The sequence below is a fragment of the Lathamus discolor genome, chromosome Z (genome assembly GCF_037157495.1).
Source record: "Lathamus discolor isolate bLatDis1 chromosome Z, bLatDis1.hap1, whole genome shotgun sequence".
Lineage (NCBI taxonomy): Eukaryota > Metazoa > Chordata > Aves > Psittaciformes > Psittacidae > Lathamus > Lathamus discolor.
In genome coordinates this window covers 13245514-13263265 of record NC_088909.1, presented here as the reverse complement: position 1 = coordinate 13263265, position 17752 = coordinate 13245514, and the positions used below count along the sequence as shown (strand labels likewise).

The 17752-nt window shown below is 37.2% G+C and overlaps 1 long non-coding RNA gene across 2 annotated transcripts in view; it reads right to left on the bottom strand.

Annotated features, from left to right (window-relative positions):
• The window catches only part of LOC136004615 (uncharacterized), a 232861-nt gene that overhangs the window by 214604 nt on the left and 505 nt on the right, over positions 1-17752 (bottom strand). For both annotated transcript variants that reach the window (XR_010608554.1, XR_010608553.1), the window contains exon 2: positions 8120-8186. This is a non-coding gene — a long non-coding RNA (uncharacterized LOC136004615). The remainder of the gene's footprint in view (positions 1-8119; positions 8187-17752) is intronic.

Here is a 17752-nt window from a genome sequence, read left to right as displayed (position 1 = left end):
AACCTACAGTACATCACACAGGAACTTGTCCAGGCGGGCCTTGAATATCTCCAGTGTAGGAGACTCCACAACCCCCCTGGGCAACCTGTTCCAGTGCTCTGTCACTCTTACAGTAAAGAAGTTCTTCCTGAGTCCAGCCCTAACAAAAGTCCAGCCCTAACAAAAGGAAAACAAGAGGTAAGCAGTTAGGTTTTCCTCATCATTATTATTGATAATTTACAAAAATGTATTAACTGACAATGACATTGCATTTGAGTGTCAAAAATCAAGTCTATTTCTGCTTCATCACCACTGTTCTAGAGAATTTTTGAGACATAAGCCACTTCTACTAAAATGGAGAAATATAACTAGTATGTGGCAAAACTTTCAATAGTAACATGCTTATCATTATTGTATACAAAATAATAAACTATTTTCCATTTCTTATTATTAATACTACAGTTGGAACTATTACCTTTGTGCTAAAACTGCTAAAGTAGTCAAAATGCTACAGAGATGTAAAGATCTGAGTTACTGAGCTTAACACTTCTGCCTGTGTGTACGATGTTCACAAATACATTATGTGTAAGAAAAAGAACGTATTATTGCATAGCATTCTTAATTGCATCTCTCCCTTCAGGACTGCATCGAAACATGCCATGTTGTATCTTCATAAAACAGTATTTTGTAGAAGAAATTTAGAAAATCAGAGAGCTAGTAAACAGATAGCCATTGCACGGATAGTTACAATGTGTTACATAGTGAATAATCTAAATTTTTCAGTTGACAGTGCAGATTTTTAATAAAGCTAAATGGACATTCACTCCACATGCTTATATGTAGCATTATATTTACCCACTTTTATAAAGAAGATAAGCTATTAGTCCAAAAGACAGATACTATTTCCATGTTCACAAGTACTGTCTAAATACCACTTCTGTTAAAGGCATAGGTAGAGTTCACTTCTTTCCAGATTGAAAGCTGAAGAAAAGAGAGGTTTTATGAACTCTACTTCCAGGGGAAGCGGGTGAGCTTGCTCTCTGAAAGCACATTGTAAGAATGCCTTCTGTGGGAGAGGAACACAAGAACATGGTATTGTGAAGGACATTCTCCCGTGCGGCTTCCCAAGACTGCTGTGCGGACATCATCTCTCACTCACCAAAGGCCTATGCTATTTTGAACATGCATAGAAAGAGAAGAACAAACAAACAAAAAAAATAATCTGACTTCAGCAGATAAAGTGGATTTGGGGGATCTGTGTGCAAAACCACAGAGACAAACTTTTCTATATCCTAGTATATACCAGAAAAACTGTGCAGGTTTCTTTAATTTCCACTATAGCAACTAGGAACAAGCTCTTGTCCACCACTTACAAGAGAATTACCTCACAATTTTCCTGTCACCACTTTTTTTGTTATCCTTGAAGCTGCATAGACAATCCAAACAGCTCATCTGCAGTGGTCAAAATGGGTATTGCAAATCTGTGACTGCTGGGAAGCAGCTCCTTCAAATGTCACACTTGTCAGACACCTTTAAAGTTGGCTTGCCTTTGAAAATACTAGCTTGGGCAGAAGGCAAAGCAAAGGAGGTGGTGAAGAACAGAGTAGAACAGAGATGCTGGTTAGACGTGTATAGATCTTCCCAAGGTTTCTACTGACATTCCATGGAAGCCTTCCCACCATACTGTCTACTTATTCGTCTACTGTACTAAGATACTCTTACAGTAGATCAGATGGATAGAGCTTGTAAAAGTATCTGATGTTACCCTAGCCAATGAAGAAAAAAGCCCTCACACTCACAGTGCTGATCTAGAAGGAAGTATATCAGCCTTGTTACGAACTCTATGGAATCTTAAAAAGCAGTCGTTGCATCATCCTAGACAAAACCCAAGCTCATTAATACGAGTAAAGAAATTGAGCGATGATTAGTACAAAGCTAATTAGTAGACTGGAGGTGTCGCTATCGAGGTTTTCCCGCGGGTGCCTGAAGGGAGTCCCTGTTGAGACGGTGTCAGGGCTGCCCCTGGTGGACAGGCTGGTTCTGCAGCCTCCCAGCGCAAGGAGCAGCTGAGCCGTCAGAGAGGGCGAATTGCGCCTGGTTGTGAAGGGGAGAGGGAGGAGAAATGCGAGGAACAGCCCTGCAAGGACCGAGGGCAGAGGGATGATGGCTGGAGGAGGTGCCCCAGGGTCTAGAGCAAGTATTCCAGACACAGCGCTTCCCTGCGGCCCATGGAGAAGCCATGCGGAAGCACCAAAACTGCAGTCTGTGAAGGGACCCATGTCACAGAAGGTAGGTATTTCCTAAAGGAACTACAGCCCGGGAAAAGACTCCCACTGAAGCAAGAGAAACGTGTGAGGAGGAAAGAACATCAGAGAGGAACTGTTATCGACTGACCACAACCCACCATCCCCAAACCCCTGCACTGAGTTATGAAGGAAGGAGTAAAACTGAGCCTGGGAAAAAGAGGAGGGAAGCATAGGAAGGTGTTGTTTTAATTGTCATCTTTGTCTTTCACCATCTAAATCTATTTTATTTGTCAATAAATTAAATTATTTTTTCCCCCAGTCTATCTAGTCAAAGTCAAGTCTGATTTGCCCATGCCGGTAACTGGTAAGTGATACCTCAATTTTATCTTGACCCATGAGTTTTTTCATCATGGAGAAGGGTGATAAGAGAGCTGCTGGATGTGCAGCTGGTGGCAGGACAAGATCAACCCACCATACCCCCAGCCTGAAAAACACAACTGACTGCCAGCTGAGGGGTGAAGAAAATGTGGGAAAGCTGAAGGCAACAAACATAAGAAGGGAATAGTAGATTTACTTGAAATCTTATCCCTACCTGAATTCTTACTGACTTTAAACTCTGCAGTCAGTCTCTGATATATCCAGATATTTTGAGCACACATCTATACTGCCAATATTTAGTTCAGTGACACATCTGGGCCTCTGTGCTTATTTAGTTCTATTCTCTGCACGCAACTGGAATCCTAAATATAGTCCTTGTCTGTCTGTGGGTGCCATACTCTATAGCTACAACAATCATGCTTTACCATAGTAACCCTTTCTTCTACTCCTGAATTGTGTAAGCACTTGGAAGGATCTATATATATAAATACTGAAATTTCTTGTATTGTGTCAAATCATGTGTATATCTATTTGTAGCGAAAGATGTGAATGAAACTGTATGGGTATTTGGGAGGGGTACATAAAGAAACATGCTGTCTAATAAACATTATATGCATCTGACAAGTTATATACAAAACAAAATAGTGAAGGAAAATAATAGAATACTTTTTAAGAAAACACAGTATTTCCAGGATATATATGCTGAATACACATTATGACACCTCCACCATGCCATACTTCTACATGTATATTTGCCTGAGATGCATTTAGTATCCCTGAAAGTTATTATTAATTAGCCTCCATTAGCACGAAATTTCTTCCAGTATCACACAGTAAATTCCTGTTACAAACTCCACTGATGTTACCTTTAATGAGAGACCCACCATCTTCTCCAACATACTGAAAAGTTGCCTTTTTTTTGTTCCCAGTTTCCCCCCTCCCCCACCAATTTCACACTTCCATGTCACCTTGTTGTAGTTTAAACCGAGCCACACAGCTCACTCACTCACTCCCCCCACTTTTTTTCCCTCTTTCTTTCCTTCCCCCCACCCCCGCTCCCAGAGGGATTGGGAGGAGAATCGAGAGAATGTAACTCCCACGAGCTGAGATCAGAACAGTCCGGCAGCTAAGCTGTAACACAAATCACTACTGCTACCACTGATGATAATAATGGTAAGAGAAAATAACAAGAGAAGAGAATACGATACCACCCACCGAACGAGTTCGACTCCACCGAAGAGAGACCGTGCCCTTCCGGGTAGCTCCCAGTTACCTCCCTGGGCATGATGTGCTATGGCATGAATACCTCTTTGGCTAGCTTGGGTCAAGTGTCCTGTCTCTGCTTCCTCCCGGCCTCCCGTCGTCCCTGGCAGAGCATGAGACTCACAAAGTCCTTAGTCAGGGTAAGCATTACTTAGCAACAACTAAAAACATCGGTGTTATCAGCTCTGTTCCCAGGCTGAAAGTCAAAACACAGTGCCGCACCAGCTACTAAGAAGGAGAAAAACTGACTGCTACTGCTGAACCCAGGACACTCCTTTCCTTAAATAATCATAAAATTTTACTAAGAATGTTGACTAAACTTCTTGACATTCCTGACTGGCTACTGAAGCGCACTAGTCTTGTTCCTACACACTCCATTTGTGTAGCAGTTATGATATTGATCTAACAGTCCACCAAAACGCAGCTTTCAACGCTTACAATAATTGAGCAAAACACGTCCATTCTGAAATTATTAATACTATCACAGAGAGATTAATTTCCTTTTGATGTTCTTCTATCAGGAACTCTACTTTGATTCATTGATGTCACAGAACAAATTAGTGCCATACATAGCCAAGCAGTATGATATTAAAATCGGACATTATTCTGCTGCTGATATCAGACAATAAAGTGGCAGATGGCTTTTTTTTTTTTTTTTTTTTTTTTTTTAGGAATGGCTTTCATGTCAAAGTAAAAGGCTGCACAAACCAAAATTATCTCATTTTCTGGAAGTTGCTCTTGTTTGGTTTCATATCTGGTTCTAAATCTTCACTGCATGAAAAGACTACATTCTACAATAAAAGGTCAAACATTCAATGGAATACAGAAAACAGAAGACTTCACAACCTTTTATCTTTTGGCTCTTCGGCTTCCAACTGGCAACAAAACAAAATGGTAAAAAAACAAATGACCAACATGTATCTACTTCTGGACAAAACATTTGCCAAGCATTCAATTTTAACAACATTGTCTTTTTATTTACAAAATTTACTTATAACACATACAGAACTTGTTCTGAAAGGAATTACCCCTTCATAATTAAATAAAAGTAATGATTTTGGCACTATCATCAAAAGTGGGTGTCCTGGGTTCATCAGTAGCATTTTTTCTCCTTCATAGTAGCTGGTGCAGTGCTGTGGTTTTGACTTTCGGCCTGGGAACAGCGCTGATAATGCCGACGGTTTCAGTTACTGCTCAGTAATGTTTACTCTGACCAAGGACTTTCTGAGTCTCATGCTCTGCCAGGGAGGAGGGGGAGCCAGGAGGAAGCAGAGACAGGGCACCTGACCCAAACTGACCAAAGAGGTATTCCATACCACAGCGCGTCATGCCCAGGATGTAAACTGTGAGTTACCCGGAAGGGCTAGTGCACTGCTGGGTCGGTCTAGGTATTGGACGGTGGGAGGTATTGTATTCTCTTCCCTTGTTATTTCCCTTATCATTATTATTATTGGTGGTAGCAGCAGTGATTTGTGTTATACCTTAGCTGCTGGACTGTTCTGATCTCAACCCATGGGAGTTACATTCTTCCAATTCTCCTCCTGGTCCCCCTTGGAGCGGGGGAAAGAAAGGGCAGGGGAGGGAGTAGACTGGGTGGTTCTGATTTACGGGCTGGGCTTAAATCACGACTTTAGTTTTGTAAGATCATAGAATGGTTTGGGTTTTGGAAGGAACCCTAAGGATCATCTAGTTCGAACCCTCAAACATTAGTGTTCCAGTGTTTTTGGTTTCTTACACTAAAACCTGAATGTTATGAGTTTGTCATGCGTTTCAATGGGATGTAAATGCAACCCAGTGCCTTCCTTCAAATGTATCTTCCTGTGACCCTACAAACATTGTAAGGACACAGGCTACCTCTATTCAGCACAGCTACTCTTCAGATTAAGTCACAGTATAGAACACCCAGGCTTAGGCCCAAGTATCTTTGTCAAGGAAAGCAGAACCCACAGCTGATGCATTTCTTCCTACCAACTGCTGGTAAGCATATATACTGTCAGAAAGAGTAAAAGATCATTTAACATGACAGTGTTGTCTATGACTACTTTTAAATTATAGAATTAAAACACAAAGCACAAAGGTTTGTTTCGTGAAAATGGGTAACCAAATGCAAGTTTGTGCAGCTATTCTTGCCCAGCAGCAGACAGGCCAAATACCAGCTAAAGCAGAATTTTTGACTTTCAACTGCAGAGACAAGGACAGTATATGTAACATTTTCTACACATCAAAAAGATCAATTCTGTAGCTATGGCTTCATCTAATGCAGTTCCCAGGGGCTTAGGAAAATTAAAAAAATAGGGCCACTTACTTTGATCTCAGCCAATGGGAATGGGGAAGAAAGAGCAGGCAGACATTCTTACATATTTAATGTAATTGCAATGTTAACATATCGGTCAGACTAAGTTTTCCTACTATACTCATTCATACAGGATCTTCTGAAAGCTTGGACTAGTTTATGAAAGAGATCTGGAGATCAGCTGTAGTTTGTATTATCTGTCTTTAAGAAAGTGTCTGTACTTGGGGGTTTTGAGTCTTGTAAACTGTGCCAAGATCTGACCTTTTAATATTCCCACTAGTCAAAAAGGAGACACTTAAATTAATTTAGAAGAGTAAAAATATTATGAGTAAAATATTACCAGTAAGCTAATCACACAAACCCGAAGTATTTTCAGGAAGTTCTATATAAGGATTTTCTTATTTGAGCAATGATATTAACACATTCATAAGTAACCTTAAAATTTTACCAAGAATGTTGAATAAACTTCTTGTCACTCTTCATATATTCATCTCCAGTTTTAGCCATATGTTTTGTAGAAATAAATATCCAGACATGCATAAACACAGGATAAATTTCCAAGTTATTTTTCTGAATTGATGTGTCTCTTTCTCTTCCACCCCAAAAAACACGTCAAAAACTGTATTCACCATCTTTTTTAACGTAAATTATGTTTAGAATAAGTCACATTTAACATAAAGAAAGTTTTTAATAAAGCTAAACTAACAAAGATCTCCAGTTTTCAGAGTTGAAAGATCAGTTTATTTTCTATCAAATTAAATGAATGACCAGTAAGACTGTAGGCGCAGAAAATGTATTCTGTATTCCCTGCAGTAGGTAAAAGCCTGACTTTGCCAGCAAGAGACCAAGTACTCTATTTTATGTAGGAAAAGATGGGGTTTGCTTAGTTAATTTGGAAATAAAGTCAGTAAAAGAGTGGAAGCTTTCAAAACACAGAGAAGTACAACTTAGTGCTGCTTTCTCATAAAGCTGCAGAATGTAGGTCCCTTTCAGCTGTTAAAAGATTGAAGAATGACTTGGAGTAGACCAATAATGTCAGAAGAACACTGAAGTGCACACTAGACAGCCATAAGAACTTCATTTGACTTGTATTGGCAATTGATTTAAATGGAATTGCAACTACCCATCAAGGTCAAAAATGCCTTCTTGGCATTAGGGACCTCCGTGTCAACTGTAAATGTACAACAGCTATCTATTTTTTACAAACATGTTCAAATCATTATAAATCATGTTTTAGAATTATTGTTTTAATGTCCAAGGTAATGTGATTTAACTGAACAGTAGTACTGCTAACTGAACAGTCCGCAATATCATCTTTGCTATACAAATTACTGCACAAAATAATAAAATACCTTTTATCATATACTGCACAGCTTAATCAAAAGAGATCACATCAGGTATGCTCCATTTCAGCATAGCAAGGTTACTTTTAAGACAGCAACATTTTGATTTCAGGACAACAAGGTCTTAAAGTCTTGTTAACTTTAACGCCTGAGCATTTGACAAATGTTAAACTAACACTTGAATAAATTCTTACATACTGGCTCCAGATCAAAGACTCTGGAATATTCTGCAACATCTATAGTAGATTCTTCTCCCACTGTAGTTGAGGGCAACCTGTTTATTTGAATTTTGTATCCTTACAAAGAGCCCCCACTGTGACAATTGTAATTTTTCTATTTCTCCAACAAATGTGTGTTTATGGTTCTCTAAAGACAAACAAAAGCACATCTCAGCTTTTGAGACACAGACAATCAAGGTTCTTGATCTGCAGATATTAAGGATATCCTCTAAAACTCATTTCTATATATATTTCTTAAAAAAAATTACTTGCTAGTTTCCACGTTAACTATGTTCAGCCCATATACAGTGTTGCTTTACTTTTATCTCTGAGATAAATACATTTTGATGATAAAGAGCCATAACGTTAAAATCAGAAAGAAAGAAGAAAGAGACTCACAGTAAATTACATTCCTCACAGGAATACCGGTTCTTCGGTTATTCTGCTGCATCCATAACTTTGGCCACTGCAAAATCATAAAGTCAGCTTAAAAAACATCAAAGTGTAACAAAGAAAAAAATAAAGTACAAATCAGAAGAAGTAAAAGACTGACTCTATGTCTTAGTGAAGTAATAGTATTTATATTGGCTGTGATAACCACTGGCACAGCCCAAACGGTATTCATGTGTTGTAACCTCTGTTTGGCTTCTGGTTTGTGATTCTCTATCTGCTTTTTCAATCTACTAAGACATCATTCTGGAACTATAATTCAATGTATATTTACATTTTTGTTTACATATTGCTATACTAGTTTATATTTAATATTTGTATTTCACGAAGCATTGAAAAAGTTGTCAAGGTACAACTGGTCAACAAATAAAACAAGTGAAACGTGGATAAAGAATAAAAGAGTAAAGTGGTCTAAATGTCCTATCTTAGAATAAACATAACCCCCTAAACATCGAATAAATACCAAACTTAAATTATCAACATATAACCTTATTTTTTGTTAAATTATCACTGAATTATTTCAACTATCACATAAGCTATCTTTAGTCAGTAATTGGGACTCCTTTAGCAACAGCCAGACAAAGGGTTTCCTTCAAATCCATTTTTAACTATTATATAAACGCATCAGTAACATTGTTTTCCTGCATTAGTTATGATAACTGATTTTGAATGTTGTTTTTCCAGCATCACTAAATTGAGTAACAGATACCTCTTTTGACTTCCAGACCAAACCTGCACTAGTCTTCCAGAACAGTGGCAGCACAACCAGGATCATTGTGGAGCATTACTACACACCAACCAGCTTCCCAGCCGGAAGTTGATTAGCAGTTTGTAAAAAAAAAAATGCTTTTAACCTTTTCTTCTAGTGTCTCCTATTTTGACTAATTAGCTAATAATAATTTTGTAACCTAATGGTAATTGACAACATAGAAATGCTGACCAACCATATCCTGAAAACTGACATGAGCAGTATTATATCACTCAATATACTGGCTTTCATACAACTATTTCATTACCTTCAAGCTTCTTGGTAATGAATATGCTATTAAAAGGGGTTTTTTAATTTTCATGTTTCTGATGCTGTAATTCTCCAATAAATTTCTCCGACTTCCAACATAAATAAGTTTAATTATTCCTCATTATTAAAAGAAACAAACACATTCTCCTTCACTGAAAGGGTGTCATATAATTAGATGACCTTCCTACATAAAATCATGAATGAAAAAGGACCTGACAACTTCCAGGAAAATATTTAATCAGACATCAGCTAGTCAAGACGCAAGATGTTATTGTACTAACAAATGCTTTCAGAAACAGTCTTTTACAATACCAGAGATCAAAACAGACTTTAGTTTTACTACATCATTAGATAAGTCCCAGATTTCCAACAATTTATCACCAATTTCTTCATTCGGTTGCTTTAAACATGCTTTTAAAACATACTTGATAACTAGTAAAAATTGTATACAATGCAAATGACATTTCAGATAAGTTTTATTGACTTAATGCTCTGGTAATAAAATTATAACAATCAGTATTATTTTGATTTATTTGAAGTTTTACTTTCCCCTTTAATGGACTTGGTGTCTGGCAGGATTGAATGTAATGCTGCTGCCACCTCAAGGTCACTACAGAAAAGTGTGATGACTCATTTTGGTCTAATATATAAACAGTAACAAGATACAGTAACGAATGAACAGACTCCTTCGTTTTCATGCAGTTCGATGCTCACTGTGCGCAGATTCCACATGTATATCTGCAGTGAAAATGCAATTTTACTTCTTTATGTTCATGGAAGTGAACACACAGGCACCTGGAGACCTGCATGCACACACAGCACTAAGGGTTACAGAAAATAATCTTTCAGTGTCCAGGAATGTTCATAAAGTAAGCCAAACCACGAGCTCCTAATTTTACACAAACTCATGAACAAGAACTTGACTCATCAAATTTGGAAAGGGAATTTAAAATTTACAAGGTTTTGTTTGCTTGCTGCTTTTTTAAACTTTCAGACTAAAATCATAGTAGGATGGAGAATTCCAGTTCCTGTTATGATTTTAATACATATTTTGAGGAACAAGTGCACAAGTTCTGTAGCACAGACAGGAAAGTTGCATAAAGTTTCTTATTTAAGGTTTTGGAGGCCAAATAAATATTTTAATGATGAAAACTGGAACAATATATTTATTGGGTACTATGAAATATCTGCAGTGCTGTCTGCTTGTAAGGATGCTCAGAAATTGTATGTTTGTACTCCTAAAAGTTCTATGGGGGCATAACAGAAGCATTACGCCATCCTACATATCACAAATAAGTCAAAGGCTATATAAATTTTGCAAACTTTATCAAGGTTAGGTTCAGCTGCCTTCTATGCTGAACTTCCCTGAAAAATGTCACACTCTAAAATTTCAATCTACTGCTTAAAAACCATCTCAAGCACGTATGTGCTTGATTTAAAAAACCCCACATAAGTCCATTTGGCAAAAACCAGACTGAACTTTAAGTAAGAAAAAGCCCGCAGGAAGAGATCAATCTATGGAACATAAGGGAAGTTGTCAGGACTAGCCAGAACATTTGCTGAAGAACAGAAGACTGGTACACAATCAGGTTGAATGATATGAGAAGTACTCAAAAGCACTTGTTATTTTTTGATTAAAGTTACCCACACTGAGCAGGAAACCTTAATAACTTTATTCTGGCTTATATTAGTAATGGATACTGAAATTAAGAAATATATATATATACCACAGTGTCACACATGGCTGGATTTACAAATTTTTGGTATTATTTTATCCTTTGGGAGCTAGCATATAATACATAAGCCAGAAATTCTCTTACACCAGCAATGAGTTCATTTTAGTCTACAATGACTGATTTAACAAGGAGGACAAAATAACTCCTTTTAACTACAAGTATTTAAAAAAAAAAAAAAAAGGCAATTAAATCAATTACAGGAATATTAACTGTATAAGAACTCCAGAGAGTCAAATTCTTTTTAACAGATCTCCTTTAATTTGTGAAATAGTGATTTATGTAATGTAAGGTCTGATTCCAGTTCTACTGCAACTTGTCATTCACAAATGAATTCTTTTGTATAGGTAAAACACACACCAAGGGCAGTCACTGGGGGAAAATGTAACAACTGCGATCAGAATGGACCTGCTATAATGCAACACTTCTCGTACAGTTAATTTCTCTTAAGAATGCAAAGGACATGTATTTTCACCAACTGTAACAAGAAAAAGAGTGGTAGTTTGCTGTCATCATTGTAGGAGTCTTTTGTGTATATGACTCCCCTTGCTACAAGTGCCAGTAATAAATCACATTCTACACTCCCTTAATTGGATTACATATCTAAGAAAGCACGGCTTGGAGTAAGAACTTGCAAAAATAGCAGTATCTATGCAAAGTAATAAAAAGGGAAAATAATAATAGACATTAAAATATAGCACATCATGTGGCAAGTCTCTAGGAACTGCCCTGATATTTTCTGTACAGCTGAATAATTTATGTCTCTATTCAAAGTGGAGTTTCCCCATGACAAATTCAGCAGTAAAAAACAATTCAAACTCTCCTTATGATTCTCACTAATTTAAAACACATATGAGTCCTTAGTACATGTACACAGACCACACTGTCTTTACATTAATAAGACACAGAAAAGTGCATATTACAAGGGCTAGGAGAAGCCCTGAGTCTTTGGAAAACAATGGTAGAACACCTTTTAAGAATGAAAACTACTGATTCATCATTCACAGAAAAAGAAGAAAAAGATGGCAGTAAGGTCCAGTTGTCACCTAACAGAGGGCATACCATTCCTACAACTGTAGAGAACAGTAAACTGGTAAAGGGACAGGCTATCAGAGGATCCACTGTTCTTGGTTCCACATTTTGCCTCAATATATGAATGAGTATGGCATGTTTCAGCTATTTTTTAAATGTGCTCTTTCAAAGGCAGAAGAAAAGTGGTGTTTGGAATATTTCAAGTCGTAACGCATCCTACTGCCTTCAGTCACTGCTGCAAACCCACTGCTTTGCAAAACAGAATCAAAATGGCAGTGTTATACTAATATAGGCTAAACTAGACATTAAGAATCATTACTTATTTTCTGAGAATTTTGTAAATTTTTCTTCCCTGTTTCTTCCTTTCTCCACTCCTATTCACATTCAGCTACCATTCAGATTTATCCTCTGCTGCTTTACACTCACTGCAGACCTACAATTGAGAGGCAGATACGCCCATTGTGATACTTGGACCAAGTCCATAAAAATAATCTACTAGCACACTAATAGGAGTTAGGGATGTAATTTTTTTTATGTTTCTGTGCAAGACTGAACATAGAATGTCATTATAATTATGTTTTGCCAGTATCACAGCCAGAAACAAGCTTTCACTTACTTCAGAGATGAAACCAGCAAATACAGTAATTGTGAAAAGAATTGCTGTGCCAGTAGAATGTCTGCATGTTATCTATGTTCCTGTTGGTATAGTTGTATCAGCACACCTTTATTTATTGTAGAGAACATTTCAGTACCTTATTTTGAGCCAAGGTGAAGCTTTCCTTAATGTCTCACTATTTTCGGCTCACCTGGTTGTAGTTTCTTTCTCTTACGTACCTACCAGAAAAGGTATGAAGGAAGTTGGCTTACCCTCACTTATACTCTTAGTGTATCATGAGCAATCTCTTGCCAAGTGATTTCTCACACTCTCTTAAACTGAGTGCCTCCTAACAGCTGACTGACAGGTCCTATGAAAATACAGCTCTAAGTTTTACATTTTACAGAACTTAACATTTAAGGTTTAATCTTACTGACTTGAGCAACACTCTCCCAAAACAACAAACATGACTCAAAAATTTTAAGGAACTATTAAGGAAAAAGATGAGCTTTTGCCTATTTCTTACATTCCAGGGTTCCTGTTCAAGTCTCTTCTTCTCAATACCAATGAAAAGTAAGTATGTTAAAAATAGCACCATATATTCCACAGAATGGCATGAGGGGAATTTTGCAAAAAAATTATATTCTCTTATTCCTGAGAAAAAGTTGTAAACATCGCTGAAGAAGCCGACTGGAAAGAAATATAGAATTTTTTTTTCTGTAAAAAGCAATTCCAAATAAGTGACTTATGGTCAAATAACTAAGATTCAAGGGAAAGAAAGTAATTTTACAAATAATAGGACAGATGCTGTTAAATCATCTCTAAATTGCAATTAGGTATTTTACGTATACACTTACTTGCACACATAAAACTGGATTTACGTATAGCTTAGAGGTGGCCTTGAATCACAGGGTTTAAATCTGGAGTCAAGCCTTTATCTACACACCCATAAAGCTGGAGGAAACAGGGGACTGAATATAGGGATTTTTTTTTTTCTTATTTCCTGTACAAAAGAAAGTAGATGTGATTTTAGGAGATGGAATAAGTCATATAAGAAAAGAGTCAAAGAGATTTCCCTTTAATTCGTAGAATATGCATCAAGCAGAGAGTGAAAAATATCACACAATTTGATAACATATCATGGAAAAATACAAGCTCTAAAGCAGAAAGAGATTGACTATTTGCAGTGTTAGTGGTATTAAAATAATTAAAAGACAGATCAAGGTAAAACAAAGCACAAAAAATGAGAATTTTTAAATGTCATGGCAATTTTCTGAATATAAGACACTTCAGATTTGCAGCTTTTCAGCAAATAGTAATAATTTAGTAAACATGTTAGTAACCATCTTAAAAAATTGGAGATACATATCTAAATTAAATTAATATAAATCAGCCCCTAGATGTCATTGTTGCAGCTGAAATATCACTTACTACAGAACTTTCCTAATTCTGTAGTAGAAGAGGCTGTGTAAAGCAAAATAAACTACCTTAAGTAACACAAATTCTGCTCAGTTTTAACACCTCAATACCAAACCACAAAGACCTCTCAGGCTATAACAAAAAACATACAACAGGGCTGTATACGAGATTCAGGTTCAGACAATCACTTCAAAGGCCACTGAAATCCAAACCTCATCACAGAAAAGACCATATGCCCCTTGCACAAGGGAAGGCTCTTTGTAATTCATATCAGTATTTGCCTCAATACTATAACCACTGACATTTCATACAGCTAACGCATCTCTAATTCTATCTGGAACACCTCTACATGTTATATACATACATATATATATACAAGAGTTACATTATTGTTTTTTAAAATCTCACAAAAGTTTGTTTTCTACAAGATAGTGTAGCAATGAGTTCCAGAGGTTAATTGCAAATATATAAGAAGAAAAATTCTAAAATTTCTTGTAACTGTTTTGAAAGTGCAACCATTCAACTTCACTGAATATCTGATTAGTCTAACTGTAGGAGAAGCATATTTAAATGCAATTCATTTTCTTTATACTATTTATTATCTTTCTGTATCTATCATGTTCTATTGTATTGGTTCTGTAAATGAAGCAATGCTGTGTTCATTCTTCCCTGCATAATTTTTCAGTACTTCTAATAATTCTTAAGTCATCTGCAATATTTTCTCTCAAAATATAACTTAGTCCTATTTAACAAACAAGTAACACAGTAGCATTTTTTCCTATATAGTCTTCTTTCCAGTCTTCTCTTACTTCTGTATTTTCATAGATTACACACCACATTTGCAAACTTCTATATTTAGAGGGTCAAAATGTCCCCTCTGTAAGGCTCAGCTTCACAGTAAGGACTCCCAAGATGCCAGCCCGACAAATCGAAGTAGCCAATACATACACACCTATGTAAATATATGCAAATTCTTCCACCATCTTCTGAGAAACCCAAAACTTTAATAACCATGTGATAATCAACTGTATTTTATGCACTCTGCACATTTTTTTCCCCAGAAACAGAACAGCTATGAGCAGATAAACCCAGTATGCAGATAAACAATATGAAACAGATTTTGTCATCAAAAAAGAACGAGAAAAAGAAGCCCAGGCTCATGTTTCCCAGTTAGTCTATAAAGATGGCAGAAAAATTCCTAGTTGCCAACATTGTTGCAACACTATTACAAATTTCACTGGTTTTTAGGGTACCTCATGATAGATAGAGGCCACCTCCTGGCTGCCAAGACCTAAATCTTAAGGAAGATATGAAAGAAAAATCTACTTCTTTATGTGCCACTCAAAGTGCTCACACAGTAAGTACCCTTAGTCACTGTTCACCTAGCCAAGGCCTCCATTCTAACCAGTGCTCCAGGCAAGATTCACTTCTGTTGTACATAGAGCTATGAAGCAGTTCATTTAATCTGCTCAGGAGATACAGGGACACGACTTATATAACGCATGATAACAACTATAAAAATTATAAAGCTTTTGGGATGGTTTTGGAACAGCCAGGCACAAAAGTGTAGAAAACCCATGGGAGTTTGAGGGACTCTTCATTAGGGACTGTAGTGATAGGACAAGGGGTAATGGGTTAAAACTTAAACAGGAGAAGCTTAGATTGGATGTAAGGAAGAAATTCTTTACTGTAAGGGTGGTGAAGCACTGGAATGGGTCACCCAGGGAAGTTGTGAATGCTCCATCCCTGGCAGTGTTCAAGGCCAGGTTGGACAGAGCCTTGGGTGACAGACATCGTTTAGTGTGAGGTGTCCCTGCCCATGGCAGGTGGGTTGGAACTGGATGATCTTAGGGTCCTTTCCAACCCTAGCTGCTCTATGATTCTCTGACAAATTGAATTTTTCATTGACAGCTATAGAACTCATTGCTGGTACAAGTCATTAATGAAGATAAGCTTAATTCTTAATCTCAAAGACTAAACAGAGTTTGAAACTGAGGCCATAAAAATGAACGGACACCTTACAGGAAAACTGCTACACGTATATTTCTCTTATTTTAAAAGTGTACACAAAAAAAGTGTGTATGCTCTGCATGTATTTACTTCAAGATAGCATCTTTGCTGATGTGTTCTAAATTTACTTGGCATTTCTAGACTATGGATTACTCCCTTAAATTAGGCCTATAATGCTTACCATAAAACTCATGCCACTGACACTTTGTATGTATTTACAGTAATCACAAAGCAATTTTGTATAAACTTTTACAAAACAATCAACATTCTGAACATATTATGCTCAAAACAAGTGTCTCTACCACTCAAGGATAGCTGCCTTACCCAAATGTCATCTAGTTTCATACCTCCTTCAATTTGAAAGCAATGAAAATGAAACATGCGAACTTTGTGAATTAAGAAGCCTTCCAAATTAATGTAAAAGTATAAAATCTAAATCTGTTTTTGTTGTACAATCATAATTGAACAGCGAATGAAATCTTTAACTTAGTCCAGATTTAATTACAACAGAGAAGAGTAACAAAGCGTACATAGACCATTACTCACTATCAACCCAGTATTTTTAATCCAGACATCTCAGACCCTAGCATACTTTGACTGGGAAAAGGAGGGGGAGAGTTCTGTATGCTGAGTGATTCAATTCAGGTAACTGGCTAATTAAGTGATGACAAATAGAGAAGTAGAAGCTAAGCTTTTAAAGGAATAAGGACCATTTCTATGAAGAGGCTCTATTTAATATGGTAGCGCTATTATTATTACTACATTTGACATTGTAAATACTATGCAGTAGGTGTTCAGAAGAAGGGCTGTACCCTTGCAATCTTCCCCACAGCAATTTCTTTTTAAAAAATATTACCAAAGTTATCTTATGAAGTCACAGACTGTAGGATAAAGTTTGAAAGGTCTTAAGACTAAACACAATTAAACAGAGCTTCATAATTCAAGGACTCAAATTAACCAAGTAAGTAACTCCTATCAAAGGGATGGCTAAATGCATCTCTTGCATAATACCTGACTTGCAAATATTCCAAACATATTTCCTATCAGTATGAAACAATACACACTTATAACCTGCTCTAGGTGGGGTTGGACTAAATGATCTCCAGACATCACTTCCAACCCTAATGATTCTGTGATTCTGTTATCAGCAAAGCTCCCTGCTGTAGAGGAAACAAACTTGCAAAAATTTGCGACAACTTTACCAAGTCACCAAAACACTCAACTGTGTACACCTCAATACACCTCAAGCCTCTTTCTGGAAATGAACATTGGATGTTATTTGCTATCACCTGGCCATGAGCAACTTCCAAAGCCCATTATCACTCCAGTTTTTCAGTTCAAATGAAATATCTTGTAAATTCACAGCATTTATACAGTGCACACTTTCACCTCCATATTTACAGAATCACAGACTGGTTTTGGTTGAAGGGACCTTAAAACTCATCCAGTTCCAACCCCCTGCCACGGGCAGGGACAGCTTCCACTAGACCAGGCTGCTTATTCCTGATAAACTGCTGAACCTTCTTGCCAGCTCTCTGCACTTCACACTCTGAAACATTTACATTGACTTGCCATTTTTAGACCCAAAATATGGGGTCTGTGTTGTTATGGGTTCTTTAACTACAACTGTTTATCCTTCTAAAGCTAGGATCGAAGGAAGTATCTTCATGAGGACTCTACCAGTTCTGAAGCACATGTTGACTATGGCAGCATCCACGCTCGTCTCCGTGGCAACGGCGCGGAGGCAGAGGCGCCGCAGCAGGCACCCGGAGGTC